Below are 19408 nucleotides of genomic sequence, written 5' to 3'. Positions count from 1 at the left end.
TTTCCCAAAGAAAACAGGAAATATAAACGATATAGAAAAAGGGAACGGATAATGGTCTTCCCAGAATCGCGTCTACCGATTCCCATCTGGGCCCGGGACCAAATGTTATTACACAGTGCTTGCTAGTTTCTATGAATACAAAAATGGCCTGAGTCCTTTTTTTGAAAGGCAGGTGTTCACAGAATAATCACTTGCCAATTGACCCAGTCCCAATCATTACCGATGAAACAGAGAGACCCAGCCAGCCTTCGGCCCTGGAGTAGCTCTCTCCAAGATCACGATGGAAGACTATAGGAGGGATAGGCCGTCTGAACGGTTTGTGCAGGTGAATGGCTTATTGTAGTGATTGCATCTGTCGAAATGGCACTTTCATATATTGCCTACCTGTTCTGAAGTCGTCTCCCTTTGATAAGGGGAGCTGACCTATGTAAAACAATGCTGGATGCCAAGTAGGAGAGTGAGTGATAGAATTATATTAGTCCCTCACACAGATGAGAGGCTTCTTTGATATCCCTGCCCCAGTCACCTTTGAAGGAATAAACATAGGAATGGGTGGGGCAGGAAAGTGGCTACTTGCATCCAGTTAAATTCTATCTACTCCCCACCCCAGTAGTGGTTTCCTATGTTTGGGTGTGTAAATATGATAATCAGTGGGGCAGATGTTTCAATCACAGCCCATCAGGCATTCCAGATTTGGAGGAGTTTGGCAGTTCTGTTTGCTTTGGTTGAAATTACTGTTTTGAGCAAGTTGAGCAGATAAAGAAAGCCCAGAAGAGTAATAGTAGTGGTGGTATTTATTGAGTGCCCTCTGATTGCAGTGTATTGTCCTAGGTGTTTGGAAACACATCAGCAGACACTTTCCTTGCCTACAAGCGTGGCTCAGTGGAAAGAGCCCGGGCTTGGGAGTCAGAGGTCATGGGTCTGCCACTTGTCAACAGTGTGACTGTGGGCAAGTCACTTCACTTCTCTGGACCTCAGTTACCTCATCTTTAAAATGGGGATTAACTGTGAGCCTCACGTGGGACAACCTGATTACCCTATATCTACCCCAGTGCTTAAAACAGTGCTCTACACAGAGTAAGCGCTTAACAAATACCAACATTGTTATTACAAGGAGTTATCACGAGGCATCACAGGAAGAAGTGTGGAATAGCAGAAAGATGATGGGACTGGAGGCAAGAAAACCCCGTTTCGAATCTCAACTCCACCCTCTCTACTGTGTGAGCTTGGGCAAATCACTTAACTTCCCTATGCCTCAGTTCCCTAATCTGTAAAATGGGGATAGAATACCTGATTTCCCTCTCTCAGACTCTGAGCCCCATGTGGGAAAGGGACTTGGTCTTTCCCACTTGATGATCTTGGATCTTTCCCAATTCTTAGCACTTAACTTAGCACATAGTAAGTGCTTAATAAATACTATTACTATTGGTGTTTTATTATTATTATTATTATCATCATCATCTTTGGTCAACATACCAGCCAAAAAAGGGCCATTATTAAAAAGTCTATGAGAAACTAGAGTGAGACAAAATGCAAGATTAGAGAAGACATTTAAAAAAAATGTATCGAGAGAAGTTAGAGAGGAATCAAAAGGCATTAGTGGTTGGGAAAAATTGTTCCAGAGGGAAAGTCCAACAGAATTGATGTTGTGTAGCTTAGAGAAGAGAAAGCTAAGGGGAGGGGTGGCTTTAATAGCTGAAGGGGTTCTGTGAGGAGAAATTATTCTCCCAGTTCACAGAAGTTGTAGAGAACGAAACAAGACATCAGCTCCTCCGCCTCCACCTGAGTGCCGCATCTCCCTGCTCGGGAGAGATGCTGCCCTCTTCCCGCCTCCCCGGGTTCCCCGGAAGGTTCCTCGGCCATCCCACTGGAGCAGGGCAGGAAGGACCGCGGGAACAGCGGCCGCACAAAGCTCTCCCTCCCTCCACTTCACCGTAGAACTGCTGGCCACCTCCTTCAAAGCCCAGTGGAAGCACAGTGGTACAGGTCTTTAGGAGATTGGGAAGCTTGTGGCTACTAGATTCTAAACTGGCCCGCCAGCGTGGCCAGAAGCCCAACAACCGCTCCGCCCCCAGATTGTAAGCTCCTTGTGTGCAGAGAACTCATCTACCAACACTTTTGTGTTGTTCTCTCCCGAGCACAACAGCAGTGTGGTCTACTGGAAAGAGCACAGGCCTGGGAGTCTAAGGACCTGGGTTCTGTCATTTTCCTTCTGTGTGACCTTGGGCAAGTCACTTAATTTCTCTGGGTCTCAGTTCCTGAATATGTAAAAAAATAAGAATTCGATGCCTGTTTTACCTCATCCTGAAAATGCAATTTCCTCGTGGGACCTAATGCTCTTCTTTCTTCCTTAGCCAGTGCTTAGTACAGTGCTTGGAATGTAGTAAGCGCTTAACAAATGCCACAATTACAATTATTATTGTAATGCTCTGCACATAGTAATTGCTCAGTAAATACCGTCGATTGATTGATTTATCCCCAAGTGCACTTTAGCTCTCATTTTATTCATTGTTGGATTTGCCCACTAGATCGGAAACACCTTGAGGGTAGACGTCGTGCCTACTAGTTCTGCTGTACTCTCCCAAGCACTTAGTACGGTGTTTTTCCCAAAGTAAGTGCTCAATAAATATCAAATTACTCAAGTGATGAAAGAGTTCAGAGGGATATAAAGAACATTGGTTAGGGAATTAAAACTGTAGAATACCAAGATATTTTATTCAATCTTTATTCCTTTAAGGGAATAATAGGTTACATGCATCCTGAATGTTTTAGTCATTCGCCCACCTGCAGACTGAGAGCTCGACCAGCTGATCTAATCACCTTTTGGTATACATTTCACCTCTGAGATTCGATGATTTGAACTGCACTTGTAATTATGGCCAAAGTGTATCTTCGTTGGTCTCAGAGATCCAAATCAGTTTCTCATGCTAACTATAATCTTCAAGAATTCCAAGATTTAGCACTCTTTTAGAAAATTCTATCCCAAGAATATGGAAATGGGAAGTGGGTGAACTTTCTGAAATTCATGTTATTATTATTATCATTATTATTATCATTATTATTATTATTACTATGTGTCAAGCACTGTTCTCTAAGTGTTGGGATAGGTACAAATTAATCTGGTCAGTCATGGTCCCCTGTCTCCCACGGGACTCAAAGTCTAAGAGGGAGAAAAGTCAGTGAATCACCATTTTACAGATGAGGAGACTGAGGCAGAGAGAAGTTGTGATTTGCCCAAGTTTACGCAGCAGACAACCTTGTGTGTACCCCAGTGTTTAGAACAGTGCTTTGCACATAATGAGCACTTAACAAATACAGTAATAGTAATAATAATAATAATAATGGAAGAATCGGGATTAGAACACAGGTCTTCTGACTCCCAGGTCTCTGCGCTTTTCACCAGTCCACATTACTCCTCATCCAAACTTAGGTCCAATTGTAGTGTGTAAAAATACTGTAGAAGTTACATATCAATTAGGTCTGTAGTTTTTCAATGAATATGATTGTCTAGTTTTAATATTAATACTCACCAGATCCCTTTTTACGAGCTAGGTTGTTAACATTGATTTTGTTAACACCGAGACACCCAAGATTCTTCAGTTTACAAAGAAAAATGATATCATTGAAGACTGATACACAATATCTCTCTGTTTCTCCTTTTCGATCGACCAAGATAGATAAATTTTCTGTACTTGTAATACAAAATACATGGAATTCAATGACCTAGGTACCTACCCTTAGACACTCTAATAGCACATTCCAAAATCACAGAGAAAAGTTTCTGTCTCAGTTGCTCTTTAGATTCTAGTGGTTTTGTAGCATTGCTGTATCATGGCGTAAATGATGTATGTAATGAAAAACTGTCAGTTTCGTGTACATAAGAGAATACAGAGAGTGCTTTGTAATCTTTTTACAGCCTGTACCTTTTCACAGCAGGCATTTAGTTCTCTCTGTTATGTTTCCCTTTTCTCACTGTTCTGTTTGTTTTGGAATATTTAGTTTTACAGCAGGGATCAAGGATAGGTGTAGGTAAGCCAACCATTATTTTTTTGTTTAAGCCCAAGGCATTGGGGATATTTTGAGTGAAAACCAGGGTATTGGGAGAGCATCCCAAGGTTATAAAAGAGACAGGAGATGATTCTGGGGAACCTTAACCTTATGTAATGGCAGTGCTCCAGCTTTGACATAAAGTTGAAACATTAAAAGTGAACAAAAACAGCTGGAATAGTTGTTTCCATCTCTAGTTTTTGTCCAATTCACCACTCCTTTTCCCTAGAATGAAGTTTATAGGGTGAGCTGCTCAGCATTCAAAAATTCATAGAAATTGGAGGCCAAGCTAATACTAAAAAAAAAGGGTTTAACTTCTATCTACAAATGAACAATTTGCATTTTACATTGCAGGTAACCAACGATATTTAAATGGATTCTGGTTTTTTTGCCGCTCGCGTTTTGGTATAGTCCCGATAGCTTCATCAGAGGTAGGTTCAAGCCATTCCTTCGATAGCAACAACTGCTATATATTGATTCTTTGAGAAGACTGGTTCTGTGTCATTGTTTAAATGTATTCAACTGGTGGGTGCCACTACTCAAGTATAAATAGCTCCAATACAGAAACTTGAATTCATATAGGACTAGAATAACTAGAAGCACCATGGCCTAGCGTGGATAGATCACAGGCCTGGGAGTCAGAAGGACCCGAGTTCTAATCCTGTCACTTATCTGTTGTGTGACCTTGAGCAAGTCACCTACCTTCTCTGTGACTCAGTTACTTCACCTCTAAAATGGAGATTAAGACCGTGAGCCCCATGTAGACAAGCACTGTGTCCCACCTAATTTTCTTGAATCTACCCCAGTGCTTAGTACAGTGACTAGCACATAGTAAGCACTTAACAAATGCCACAATTATTTATTGTCATTATTATTTGAAGGCAGGTTTTTATCACTTAGTAACTGATAGGATAAGCAAATGAATACTTAACTAGGAGGAAATAGGAAGTTAAGAATAAATCAGGAAAAAATAAGAATTGGTTCAGTCCTTTCAAGGCAGGCAAGACAGCGTTGGCTTGGTGATCATTCCTACTAATAATGATTTTTCTAATCCATTTGAATGTTATATACCTTTAGTTTACCACACCTTCTCAAGTGCCTTTCTTTTAATTTCCAATCTTCCTCTTAATTTTGGGCACGTTTCAAGTGATTCTTAAATAATTCATAATCAACTGTATTTATTGAAGGCTTATTATGTGGAGAGCACTGTACTGAGCGCTTGAGAGAGTCCAGTATAGCAGAGTTGGTAGGTACATTGCCCACCCACGTAGAGCTTACAGTCGAAACACCTGAGTTCTTTCCCAGTCGCAATACATTTTACAGAGAAGCTCAGGGAAATTAATGAGAAAGGAATGAATAAAGCATCTCTTGGTTTTGAGAAATTGCCTCTATGAAAAGCTCTAAGCAAACCTAATTTCAAGTGAGCAAGAGATTAAAAATAACCCAAAAAATATTGTGACAGATGATGTGCCTCATGTTGCCTTAGCATTTTAGCATGTTCCCTTTAAGATTTCTCTCATGTTCCTGACGCGGAACAGAAAATCCAATTAATTTAAGTGCACTGTAGTATTTTTGACAACTTCGCTTTGGTGCATTCTTCCTTTAAATGCTCGAGCTGGTGGGAAGAGTGCCCAGTTCAGTGAGGAAAGGGAGTGCTGCAAGGTAACGTACCATGAGCAGACACAACGAAGACTTACTAACTGCGGTATGAACTCCCGCTTGAGAGTGGGTGGGTGTAGTCGAGCATGTGTTTTTGTCTTAGCGCCAATTCAGGCTTTCCCTCTGGAGACTATTTTACAACTAGGCCAAATATGCAGATCTCATAATGGGGTCAATAGGCAGTTTGCATCTTTCATATACCAGCCTCTTTTTGACTGGAGTAATAAATCCCAGGTTCAGATTTGAACAATTTAAGATATAGCGAGGTCTCTTTGACCCCCCCCAGTGCACAAATCTTTACAGTCATCAAAATCATCAATATTTCCTGAACAACATATTTGGAGTGACCTATTAGGTGGTAGCGTGGCTCAGTGGAAAGAGCACGGGCTTGGGAGTTAGAGGTCATGGGTTCGAATCCTGGCTCTGCCACTGGGCAGCTGACTGTGGGCAAGTCACTTAACTTCTCTGTGCCTCAGTTCCCTCATCTGTAAAATGGGGATGAAGACTGTGAGCCTCACGTGGGACAACCTGATCACCCTGTATCTACCCCAGTGCTTAGAACAGTGCTCTGCACATAGTAAGTGCTTAACAAATATCAACATTATCATTATTATTATGTGGTAATTGCATAACTGGTCTAAGATGCCTGTCCTCCTCTCAAAGGGAGACAAGACAATATGAAATAAATACATAAATTTACAACTCTGCCTAAATGCATAAGAAGCAGCATGGCCTAATGGAAAGACCACGGGCCTGGGAGTCAGAACACCGGGATTCTAAATGCGGCTCTGCCCATCGTCTGCTGTTATGACCTTGGGCAAGTAAATTACCTTCTCTGTGTCTCAGGTTCCCTAATTGTAAAATGGGTATTCAATACCTATTCTCATTTTTTCTTAGACTGTGAGCCCTCTATGGGACAGTGTCTATGCCCAATATGACTAACTCGTGTCTACCCCATGCCTTGACACACACTATCCTGCTTGACTAATACCATTAAAAAGTGCCAAGGAAGCAGAGATGTATGGCATGACCAGGGCAGCTGGGAATTAGTTAGGGAAGGATATTTGGTGCCATAGTAGAAATGGAGGTGGAGAGATTTTCTACAGCACTTACTATATAGCCTTATACTCTACCATTACTCCTATCTCTAATTTATTACTGTATCTATCTTCCTCTCTAGTTTGGGAGCCTCTTATGGGCAGGGTTTGTGTCTACCAATTCTATTCTATTGAACTTGCTAAGCACTTACTACAGTGCTCTGCACAAATCACTTAACTTCTCTGTGCCTCAGTTACCTCATCTGTAAAATGGGGATTAAGACCGTGAGCCCCACGTGGGACAACCTGATTCCCCCGTGTCTACCCCAGCGCTTAGAACAGTGCTCTGCACATAGTAAGCGCTTAACAGATACCAACATTATTATTATTATAACATGCATTCAATAAATATCAGATTGACAGAAATAGAATAAGCAGGGTGTTCCAGTAAACGAGAATGGTGTGAGCAAGAATCAACAGGTATAGAGTCTAAATAGGAAATTAACTTGGGCAGATGAGAGAAAACAACTTGGCTTGTAGTAGGATAGCTACTTAAGGATGGAGCAACCTGAAGATCAAGAATTTACATTAACGACAAGAGGACCGGGATATATAAATACAGATAGATAGAGATAGATATAGGTCCACTATAGAAAAGCCGCACGACCTAGTGTTAGAACATGGTCCTGGGAGTCAGAAGGACCTGGTTTCTAATCCCAGCTCCACCATTTATCTGCCGTGTGGCCTTAAGCAAGTCATGTAATTCTATGTGCCTCAGTTACCTCGTCTGTAAAATGGGGTATTAAAACTGTTAGCCCCATGAGAGACATGGACTGTGTCCAACCCGATTAGCCTGTATCTGCCCCAGCACTTAATACAGTGCCAAGCACAAAGAAAGCATTTAACAAATACCATAAAAAATAGGGTTTTGAGTGACAGGACTTACATTTTGGATCAATACTGTGTACAGGATGGACTGGAGAGGGGAGAGATTGGAAACAAGGGAACAAGCACAAATGTTGTTGCAATGTGTATGAATGTATGTTGTGTGAAAAATATATTTTGACTTTGAGTTTGAAAATGACATAACTGTCAGTGAGATCCTATCTGTGCAAATGGATGTAGCTGAAAAAAAAAGACTGTGCATGATAACACATCATTATTCAAAAATATGTGTTGGTTATTTAGAGTGCACATTGCCATCTCTGCAGAAATCCTTCCTTGTTCAGCAACATCTGCCTTCTTCAGAGGTGCTATGGAAAAGTGCATGGGAACCTGTAGTTTTTGTTTGTGTTGAATAGAAGCCATTGGTTTAGTGGAGCTCAGAAAAGCCCTAAATCCCTTTAGCCTGTCGCATCCCACTACTGAATGGTTATGCATGTTCCTTAGTTTGCTTGCCCTGTTAGTATTCTCTCAGGCTTCCCTTTGGTTAGATCAGAATGAGCTGCAAGCTGTTGATGATGCATTTATTTCCTTGCTGCAGTGAGTTTTTTTCATTTCTGATTTGTTTTCATCAAACCAGTTTTGATGGCGTTAGGCCCACGGATTTGATGACTGCCCAAAGCAGTCATTCGTGGGTCACGTTGGTACGTGTAGCTGGCGTCCGTTGTCCCGATGAGACTGCTTTCTTGTTGTCACAAACCATATTTCAGATGTCCTCATTCCCCAGGACCCTAGCAGTGAGATGGGCGATTGGGTCAGAGGTGAAGGAAATGGGTGAATTCCATCAGACTTATAAAAGAACCATTTTTCACGACTGTAATGCTGTAGAAGAAAGTTTGGGGGTCTGAAAGAGATGTTCCCAAAGTTTTTCCCATAGTGCCAAGGCAATAAAAAAAACAGAACCTATTTTTATTTATTTAATGGTTTTCATTAAGTGCTTATTATGTGCCAGGCACAGTACTAAGATACCTCCTCAAGATCACACCTGGAGAGTTCCCAGTACTCTACCAGTCTTGACTATAGGAGGGAGAGTCAAGCAGAGGCCTATCCATTCCATTCCTAGCTTGGGTAGTGGCTGGTGAGTGGAAGGCAATCTGCTACAAGTCGAAACTCACCTGTGCTGGGCAGCAGCGGCGTGGGAGACAGTCGGAAGGTGGAGATTCAAAAGTTTACTGCACGGAAAGAGGTAATGGTAAACCGCTTCCATATTTTGACCAAGAAAACTCTATTTATACCCCTACCAGAGCGATCGGAGATGGAGGTAGGGTGTTCTGGGAGAGACGTGTCAACGGAGTCGCTACAGGTTGGAGACGACTCGACAGCGTAAGACAAGACAGTGCTAAGAACCGGGATAATACATGCAGATCAGGTTGGACATAGTGTCCCACATTGGGCTCACAGTCTCATGCTAATTAGTTAAGGAATTCTTATTTTACAGATGAGGTAACTGAGGCACAGGGAACTTAAGTGACTTGCTCAAGGTCACCCAGGACACAGCCTGGATTAGAACCCAGGTCTTTCTGACTCCCAGATTCATGCTCTCTTCACTAGACCACACTGTTTCTATGGCTATAATATCAGGGGCTCTGACTTAATAATGATCAAAAAAATGCTTAATAGTAATCATTATAATAATTATGGTATTTATTAAGCTCTTATTAAGTGCCATGCACTGTTCTAAGCTCTGTGCTAGATACAAGGTATTCAGGTTGGATCCAGTCCCTTGTCCCACATGGGGCTCACAGTCTTAATCCCCATTTCACAGTTGAGCTAACAGAGGCACGGAGGAGTTAAGTGACTTGTGCAAGATCACACGGCAGACAAATGGTGAAGCCACTTGATTCCCCAGCCCGTGCTCTTGCCAATAGACCACACTGCTTCTCTACCAGGCCATGCTGATGTAAACTTCTTGTGTGCCTAGCCCTGTGTGCCAACTCCTTAGAGGTCATGAGCTGGCCATCCCCACAACAGTTGGAGTTGTCTGTCTGTCAGACCTCTCTCATCCCAAGTCTCCGATAAAACTTGAGAGTTCTCAGCCGGAAAAGATGCAAAATGGTGGTTTTCTGTCCTGTTAGATCTTTGGAATGGTCCTCTCCCACTTACCACTCCCCAGTCAAATGATCTGCTCCAGGACACAAAATGAAAAGTTGACCCTGACATCCATTGCCTCATAACTTTTGATGCTCTCTTCGTTTGTCTGACCCTATAAAAAGAGAAGCCGAAAAGTTATTTCAAAGCCCCTTTAAAATCAAAATGTTAGTGAATGTGTGTTTGATGGAGCATTTTCTAGAGGGGTATTTTCACACAAATAATTTTCAGTGGCGAATCTACAACATGTTTTGCATTTTTAGAAAATTATGAAAATGTGGTATTTTACTGACTCCTCCTGCTTTGGGAATTTTTTCCTCTCATTTTGTGAGCGTCTGCATCTGCCACTGTTGGCTACAAATAAGAGGCAAGAGCTGAGGCTCTCTTCTAGCTGACCTACTAGATCCATTCGTTTATCTCCTCTGGCAGCCGGTGCTGCTGTGTATAGGGAATCAGAGGTCTTTTAATGCTTTGGGAACACTATGTCTGGAAACCAGAGTGTCTAAATACAGTTCTGGGACTTCTGACAGTCAAATGAAATCCTCAAAGAGATTCTCAAGTACTCACGTGAATGCTCAGCATGGCCCGGTAGAGAAGCAGTGTGGTCTAGTGGCAAGAGCATGAGCATGGGATTCAAGTGGCTCCATCACTTGTCTGCTGTGTGATCTTGAGCAAGTCACTTAACTCCTCTGAGCCTCAGTTATAATAATAATAATGTTGGTATTTGTTAAGCGCTTACTATGTGCAGAGCGCTGTTCTAAGCGCTGGGGGATGCAAGGTGATCAGGTTGTCCCACGTGGGGCTCACAGTTTTTAATCCCCATTTTACAGATGAGGTAACTGAGGCACAGAGAAGTTAAGTGACATGCCCACAGTCACACAGCTGACAAGTGACAGAGTCGGGATTCGAACCCACGACCTCTGACTCCCAAGCCCGGCCTCTTTCCACTGAGCCACGCTGCTTCTCCACGCTACAGTTAAGTCATCTGTAAAATGGGGATTAAGACTGTCAGGCCCACGTGGGACAGGGACTGTGTCCAAACTGATTACCTTGTATCTGTCTCAGAGCTTAGTATAGTGCTTGGCACATAATAAACGCTCAATAAATACCATAACTATTATTTTGATTATTATTAAGCATCTTCTTGGTCATTCTCCATCTTTGCTTTTTGTTGTCACCAAAGTTTTCCCTAATTCTACCACCTTTAGTAAAGCGGTTTGTTTTACAGGGGAGTCATTTTTAAGCACTTTATTTAAAGTCACTAGATGACTTCAAGAGCTTACAGTCTAGAAGGCAAGACAGATATTAAATAAATACATAAATTACAGACAAATACGTAAGGCCTGTTGGGCTGAGGGTGGGATGAATGTCAAATACTTAAAAGGTACAGATCCAACTGCAGAGGTGATGCAGAAGGGAGAGGGAATTGGGGAAAAGAGGGCTTAACTGGAGAAGACCTCTTGAAAGAGATTTGATTTTAGTAAGGCTTTGAAGGTGGGGAGAGTGGAGAGCTGTGTGGTTCACGGAGCTCGTGGTCAGGAGCTACCTGCTTCGCCACGTGCAAGTAACACATATGTGAATTCCTCCCGAGTGGAAGGCATTCATGGTTGGGGGCTAGGTTCTTCGCCACAGACAAGTTACGCCTCGGTGTATTCCTTCCAGAAGGGAAGTTCAGTTGGCCCCTTGTGAATAGCTAAAATAAGCGTATTCCTCCCAAATGGGAAATGCAATTCCCCATGTAGAATAAATCTAATATGGCTCAGTCTTTTTGGCTCCAGTCCGTCCCTCTCACCGCACCAATCCTCGAACCTGTCCCCATGCGGCAGTTGACACCCATAGACTCCTCAGACTTAACATGTCTGAAACAGAATTCCTCATCTTCCACCAAACCCTGCTCCTCCCCTTGACTTTCCCATTGTGTTACCACCATCGTTCCGGTCACCCAAGCCCTTAACCTTGGCATTATCCTCAACACATCTCTCTCATTCTCATTAGGGAAGCAGTGTAGTCTATGGAAAGAGCATGAGCCTGGGAGTATGAGGAGGTGGGTTCTAATCCCAGCTCTGCCACTTACTGCTCTGTGACCTTGGACAAGTCATTTAACTTCTCTGTGCCTCAATTCCTGCAGCAGCAGAATGGGGATTCAATACCTGTCCTCCCTCCTACTTAGGTTGTGAGACCCATGAGGGACCTGATTATTTTGTAATTACCCCAGCTCTTAATAAGGTGATCGGCATGTAGTAATTGCTTAACAAATGTCACAATTATTATGCAACCCAAAAATTAATTCTTTCATCCCACCCGTCAAAGTCTTATTGATGGCACATGTCCTCCTAGAGTCCTTCCCTTACAAAGCCCTCCTTTCCTCTTCTCCCACTCCCTTGTGCATCACCCTGGCTTGCTCTCTTTATTCATCCCCCCTCCCAGCCCCACAGCACTGATGTCCATATCTGTAATTTATTTAATAATATTATTGTCAATCTCCACCCCTTTCTAGACTGTAAGCTCGTTGTGGGCAAGGAATGTCTCTGTTTATGGTTATATTGTACTCTACCAAGCACTTAGTACAGTGCTCTGCACACAGTAAATGCTCAGTAAATACAACTGACTGACTGATTGAGTTCCAACTCCACAACATCATTAAAATCCACTCTTTTCTTTCCATCCAAAGTTCAACTTCACCGATCCAAACACTTATGCTATCCTATCTTGACAATTGCATCAGCCATCTCACTGACCTCCTTGCCTCCTGTCTCCCTCCCGTTCAGTCCATCCTTCCTTCTGCTGCTCATATCATTTTATTAAATATTAAAAAAAGCTACTTTCAGTTCACATCTCCCCACCGCTCAGGTTCCTGAGCATCAGGATCCTCTGCGCCTCTGCATCAGGCAGATATCACTGACTTTAGAGAAAATAATAATAATAATAATGATGGCATTTGTTAAGCACTTACTATGTGCCAAGCACTGTTCTGAGTGCTGGGGGGGTCACAAGGTAAATCAGGTTGTCCCACATGGGGCTCACAATCTTAATCCCCATTTTACAGATGTGGTAACTGAGGCACAGAGAAGTGAAGTGACTTGCCAGAGTCACACAGCTGACAAGTGGCGGAGCCGGGATTAGAACTCATGACCTCTGACTCCCAAACCTGTGCTCTTTCCACTGAGCCACGCAACTCACTCCCCTCCTAGTTTACCTCACTGATTTCCTACTACATCCCAGAACACACATTTTACTTTTCTAATGCCTAATTACTCACTGTACCTTGATCTCAAATATCTTGCTGTTGACCTCTTGTCTACATACTCTCTCTGGCCCAGAAACCCCTCCCCCTCCATACTCTCTCCATCTTCAAAGCCTTATTAAAATCTCATCTCCAAGAGGCCTTCCCCTACTAAGCCCTCTTTTCCTCTACCTCCTCTCTATTCTGTATCACCTATTTACTTGAATCTCTACCCTTTAACATCATCATCAAATGCCACCGAGTCGAGTCGTTTCCATTCTATAGTGACCCTCTGGACATATTTTCTCCAGAACGTTCTATCTTCTGCCATATCTGTTGCCGTTCTGGTCTGTATATCCATAGAGTATTCTTCATAAAGAAAAATGGAAGTTGTTTACCATTGCCTTCTTTCACACAACACATACACAGATCCATAATTTATTTTAACGTCTGTCTCCCCCTCTAGACTGTAAGATCCTAGTGGGCAGGAAATGTATCTACCAACTCTTGCACTATACTCTTCCAAGCACTTTGCACACAGTAACTGCTCAATAAGTACCATTGATTGATTGGGAAAAGCATCAAACTCCTTTTTAAATGAGTTCCAAATAGAAAAAAAGTCCTGAGGGGTACAGATAAGTGGAGAGTGAGCTATTATTAAAACATAGAGGCTCTAAATAAATAAACATTTACAATGTGCAGTGAGCATAGAGGCATATGTGAGAACAGAATTTTGCACCTATTTTTCATGCATTGTGATGAGAAAATTTACAATTTAAGGAGAAGTTATATCATCAGTAGAATTGTTTATACTAAGAAATATAGCTAAATTTAAACCAAGTGAAATGATAGAAGTCCTTTTTGGGGAGAATGTACTTTTTACATAATCACAAAATGTTGTTGAAGATCATTTAGAATGTTTGCTACATTTTAAGTGCATGTTGTATGCGTGGAATTGTCGGAATTTTTTTTTCCCAGGAATGAGATATAGTGTTGTTTAGGCTGTTTATACAGAGCAGATACACTCTTGGGGAGACTCTGAATTTAATGCCCATACTGGTATTATCTTTCCTACAGTAACGTTTAAATCTTTCAGGAGCGAATCCCTTAATATTGCCTCCTGCAGTTATTTTGGTTATGAGGAACATTAAGCATAGTATGATGGATGAAGTCTTCCATTGACTAATCTGGTGTTATATCACAAAATTACCCAAATGAAGAATTGTATATTATCTGCTGCATTCCATTATCCCACTTTTTGACAATGGAAATGACTCTCATTTCAGTTTTCAATTATTTCTATTTTTACCTCAGTAGCATTTCTTTTTGCCATCTCTCCTAATTACTCTGTGTGAGAGATAGAACAGCATCAGTAACATTCAAATGTGAAATAGCCCTATAATTTTACTGAGTTCAAAAGACTTTCTAGCAAACAAAAACTAATTAAGAAGAGTTTTTTTAGAGGGTCTCACTCAGTCTTCATTAAAGACACACACTATGATTATTTCCCCAGTTACTTTCTAATTGCATTCCTTTATTACTTTTGATAAATTCAGAAGCTTAAGGCTTAATTATGTCTTCTCGTAGATTACAATACTGTCCATATTACAAAAATACTCCAACTATTAGAGGCTACCTGGAATTTACAAAGAGTTTTCATTTGGTAAATTAGGTCTTCACATGCCTGAGAAATTATTTCACTGAAATGGGGTCCTTTAAAATGGTTATAGGTCACATGCTGACAATCATCTGATTCTCTAGACTACAATTAATGCAGTTTTTTGATTTTCATATTTGACTTTCTATCACTGTGAGTGAATTAAAAGTTTATTTTGCCTTTGGTTTATAGCTGGTAATAAGCTCTATATACATGAAACCAGAGAATCAATTAAAATTAGTTTAATAGTCTTTGCTCCTAAAACATCTCTTCTTCCAAGTGGGTAAAAAATTTCTCTGAATATTCTTGATTGAAGGAGAGCAAAGAACAGCATTTGGATGCAATGCAAAAGTCCATTAGAAGCTGAGGATAATTATGTTCAGTAACAAAGTAAAAAGTTAAGAAACTGACAGAACTGCAACCTGGTGCTTTTCCTAGTGTTCACAGATTGTTTGGTCCTGGTCATCGCCTCTCACATCTCTCAAAGAACTAACTTTCTAAGTCTTTTAATGAATTTCTTCATGTAATAATCATTTTGCTACTCTGGTCATTAAGAAAACATAAAGAACCCTGCAAAAAAGAAATCAGAGCAACATTATGAAGTAATATTAACATTAGCCGAATTGAACGGAAGAAAAATACCAAAATTAGTCACTGAGCAATAAAGCTGAGCAGAATTCTTTCTTTCCATCTCTATCACAGTAGACTTCATCAAATCAAGCATGAGAGATCTGAGGCATGAAGTGATCTGCTCAGATTTATACAAGCCCTGCCCCCACCATGTTCATTCTCCCCAGTTAGCACAGTTCAGGCTTTGAACCAAACTGAGATTCATTCTTTCGTTCAGTCCTATTTATTGAGCCCTTACTGTGTGCAGAGCACTGTACTGAGCACTTGAAAAAATACAACGGTAAACAGAGACATTCCCTACCCACAGTGAGCTCATAATCTAGTAAAAAGAATGAAGTGGTTTGAGCCTGCCACGGGATCAACTAAATCTGTATGATGAAAGGGGTCTAAAGTTAGGGCTGGGTCCAATTCCATTTCAAGTAAAAAAGCAAATATAATAGTAATGATAATAATAATATCTGTTGAAGTGTTTACTTTGTGCCAGGCATTGGTCTAAACTCTGGGTTAGATGCAGCCAGCTTGGACACAGTCCTTGTCCCACGTGGGGCTCACGGTCTAAGTAGGAGGAGGATCAGGTATTGAAGCCCCATTTTACAGATGAGGGACCTGAGGCACAGAGAAGTTAAGTGACCTGCCCATGATCACACAGCAAACATGTGGCCGAGCTGGGATCCGGGGCTCCTGACCCCCAGTCCCATGATCTTTCCACTGGGCCACGCTGTGTAGGGGATCTCGACTCTCATCTCTGGGAGAGTCTATCTGCAAGTCTATAAATGAGTTTCCAGAAATCACAAGTGCAAGTGAGACATCACTTTAGAGATTAATCCAAGGTAATTATTGAGCGCTTACCATATGCAGAGCGTCGTACTAAACGCTTGGAGCTGGCCGACCTAAAGGTGATTATTGAGCCTTTACCATATGCAGAGCATTGTACTAAGCACTCGGAACTGGCCGACCTAAATGAGTTGGTAGACGCATCCCCTGCCCACGACGAGAGATGCACAGGAGTCCAGCTGGTCTTTTCAAGGAAAATAATATTCCAGCTCACCCACTTTTGGTGCCTCATTTCCATCTCTCCCGTGGCTGGCCTCTTGCTCACATCCTCCTCCATGCCCGGAATTCCCTCTGCCTTCATATCTGACAGACCGCACTCATGCCCATGTTCAAAACCCTTCAGAAATCACATAATAATAATAATGGTGGCATTTTGTTAAGCACCTACTATGGGCCGAGCACTTTTCCAAGCCCCGGGGTAGATACAGGGTAATCAGGTTGTACCCCGTGGGGCTCACTGTGGCTGAGTGGAAAGAGCATAGGCTTGGGAGCCAGATGTCATGGGTTCTAATCCCGGCTCTGCCGCTTGTCAGCTGTGTGACCGTGGGCAAGTCACTTCACTTCTCTGTGCCGCAGTTACCTCATCTGTAAAATGGAGATGAAGACTGTGAGCCCCACGTGGGACACCCTGATCACCTTCTATCCTCCCCAGCGCTTAGAACAGTGCTCTGCACATAGTAAGCACTTAACAAATACCAACATTATTATTATTATTCATCCTCATTTTACAGGTGAGTTTACTGAGGCACAGAAAAGTTAAGTGACTTGCCCAAAGTCACACAGCTGGCAAGTGGCAGAGCCGGGATTAGAACCCACGGCTTCTGACTCCCAAGCCCGGGCTCTTTCCACTAAGCCATGCCGCTCCCGGAGGTGTTCCTGATTAATTTCTCATCTCCCCTCCTTCGATCCTCTAATCTCCATAGTTAACACAACCCCATAGCACTTACGTTCATAACTGTAATTTATTTAAATGCCTGTCTTCCCCTCTAGACTGCAAGGTCCTTGTGGGCCCACTCTGTGGTATTGTACTCTCCCAAGTGCTTAGTGCAATGCTCTGTGTCCAGAAAATGCTCAAAAAATGCCACTGATTTAGTAATAATAATGTTGGTATTTGTTAAGCGCTTACTATATGCAGAACACTGTTCTAAGCGCTGGGGTAGATACAGGGTAATCAGGTTGTCGCACGTGAGGCTCACGGTTAATCTCCATTTTACAGATGAGGTAACTGAGGCCCAGAGAAGTGAAGTGACTTGCCCACAGTCACACAGCTGACAAGTGGCAGAGCCGGGAGTCATTCATTCAATAGTATTTATTGAGCGCTTACTATGTGCAGAGCACTGTACTGAGCGCTTGGAATGAACACGTCGGCAACAGATAGAGACGGTCCCTGCCGTTTGACGGGCTTACGGTCTAATCGAGTCGAACTCATGACCCCTGACTCCGAAGCCCAGGCTCTTTCCACTGAGCCACGCTGCTTCCGATTACTCTGCTAACATTCTGACCAGTGGAAGAGTTATTTCCTCACACGGGCCCGATAACGTTACGTCGTTTAGCCTCTTCGAAGAGTCCTATCTGCCTAATGCCGCCTCCTCCTCTCCTCCAGTTCCCTGCTTGGCCTGCAACACTATGGCTTCCATCCCTTCCCGCCTCTGAGAGAGCACTCACCACAGTTGCCAATGACCTTCTTGTCAAGATTAAGGGACCCTACGTTAGCGTGGCTTAGTGGAAAGAGCACGGACTCGGGAGTCGGAGGTGGTGGGTTCTAATCCCCGCCCGAGCACTTGTCAGCTGCGTGGGCTTGGGCAAGTCACTTAATTTCTCTGTGCCTCAGTTACCTCATTTGTGAAATGGGGATTTAATAGTAATCATAATAATGTTGGTATTTGTTAAGCGCTTACTATGTGCCCAGCACTGTTCTAAGTGCTGGAGTAGATACAGGGTAATCAGGTTGTCCCACATGAGGCTCACAGTCTTAATCCCCATTTTACAGATGAGGGAACTGAGGCACCGAGAAGTGAAATGATTCAATAACGATAATAATAATAATGTTAGTATTTGTTAAGCGCTTACTATGTGCAGAGCACTTTTCTAAGCGCTGGGGTAGATACAGGTTAATCAGGTTGTTCCACGTGAGGCTCACAGTCTCGATCCCCATTTTACAGATGAGGTAAATGAGGCACAGAGAAGTGAAGTGACTTTCCCACAGTCACACAGCTGCCAAGTGGCAGAGCCGCGATTGGAACCCATGACCTCTGACTCCCAAGCCCGGTTTCTTTCCATTGATCCACGCTAGGGAGAAAGAGGTTTTTTGTTTGTTTGTTTTTAGTATTAGTTAATCGCTTACTAGTGTGAGACCTATGTGGGACAGGTTATATCTGCCCCGGCACTTGTGACACATGGTAAGTACTTAACAAATACCATAACACCATAAAAAAAAACAAGCAAAAGAGCCCTGCTTTTCCTTCTCTCGTCACCAGCAGAAGACACCCTGGGTGAGTGTGTGACAGTGTTCCCATTATCTTGTCCTATGCCATGCTCTTTCTCAGTGCTCTTTCCACTGAGCCATGCTGCTTTAATCTGAGAACCCCCTCTCAAGGTCACACCTGGGGAGTTTCCAGTACTCTATCAGCCTCGACTATTCATTCATTCAATAGTATTTATTGAGCGCTTACTATGTGCAGAGCACTGGACTAAGCGCTTGGAATGAACACGTCGGCAACAGATAGAGACGGTCCCTGCCTTTTGACGGGCTTACGGTCTGATCGGGGGAGACGGACAGACGAGAACAATGGCGATAGAGTCGAGGGGAAGAAGATCTCGTAAAAACAGTGGCAACTAAATAGAATCAAGACTAAATAGAATCAAGACTATGGGAGGGAGAGAGTCAAGCAGAGGGATATCCATTCCATTCCTAGCTTGGGCAGCGGCTAGCGAGTGGAAGGCAATCTGCTACAAGTCAAAACTCACCTGTGCTGGGCAGCAGCAGTGTGGGAGAGAGTCGAGGGCAGAGACTCGTGTTCACTGTGAGGAAGAAGGCAATGGTCAACCACTTCCATATTTTTATTAAGAAAACTCTATGGTTACACTACCAGAATGATTGTAGATTCATTCATTCATTCATTCAATAGAATTAATTGAGCGCTTACTATGTGCAGAGCACTCTACTAAGCACTTGGAATGTACAAATCGGCAACAGAGACAGTCCCTGCCCTTTGACGGGCTTACGGTCTAATCGGGGGAGACGGGCAGACGAGAACAATGGCAATAAATAGAGTCAAGGGGAAGAACATC

The 19408-nt window shown here is 42.6% G+C and overlaps 1 long non-coding RNA gene and 1 other non-coding gene across 2 annotated transcripts; one reads left to right on the top strand and one right to left on the bottom strand.

The window, feature by feature from the left end:
• Positions 1–8196: 8196 nt before the first annotated feature.
• LOC120638457 lies at positions 8197–19115 on the bottom strand. Its single transcript, XR_005660129.1, has 4 exons — positions 19085–19115; positions 9789–9888; positions 8801–8857; positions 8197–8416 (listed from the first exon to the last, which is right to left on the bottom strand). It is a non-coding gene; the product is annotated as an uncharacterized LOC120638457 (long non-coding RNA).
• On the top strand, positions 8652–8790 carry LOC114813083. The gene has a single exon (XR_003760694.1). It is a non-coding gene; the product is annotated as a small nucleolar RNA SNORA7 (small nucleolar RNA).
• Positions 19116–19408: the final 293 nt, after the last annotated feature.

The sequence above is a fragment of the Ornithorhynchus anatinus genome, chromosome 6, assembly GCF_004115215.2.
Source record: "Ornithorhynchus anatinus isolate Pmale09 chromosome 6, mOrnAna1.pri.v4, whole genome shotgun sequence".
Lineage (NCBI taxonomy): Eukaryota > Metazoa > Chordata > Mammalia > Monotremata > Ornithorhynchidae > Ornithorhynchus > Ornithorhynchus anatinus.
Note: the sequence above shows the minus strand (reverse complement) of the source record. Positions and strands in the feature narration are given on the sequence as shown.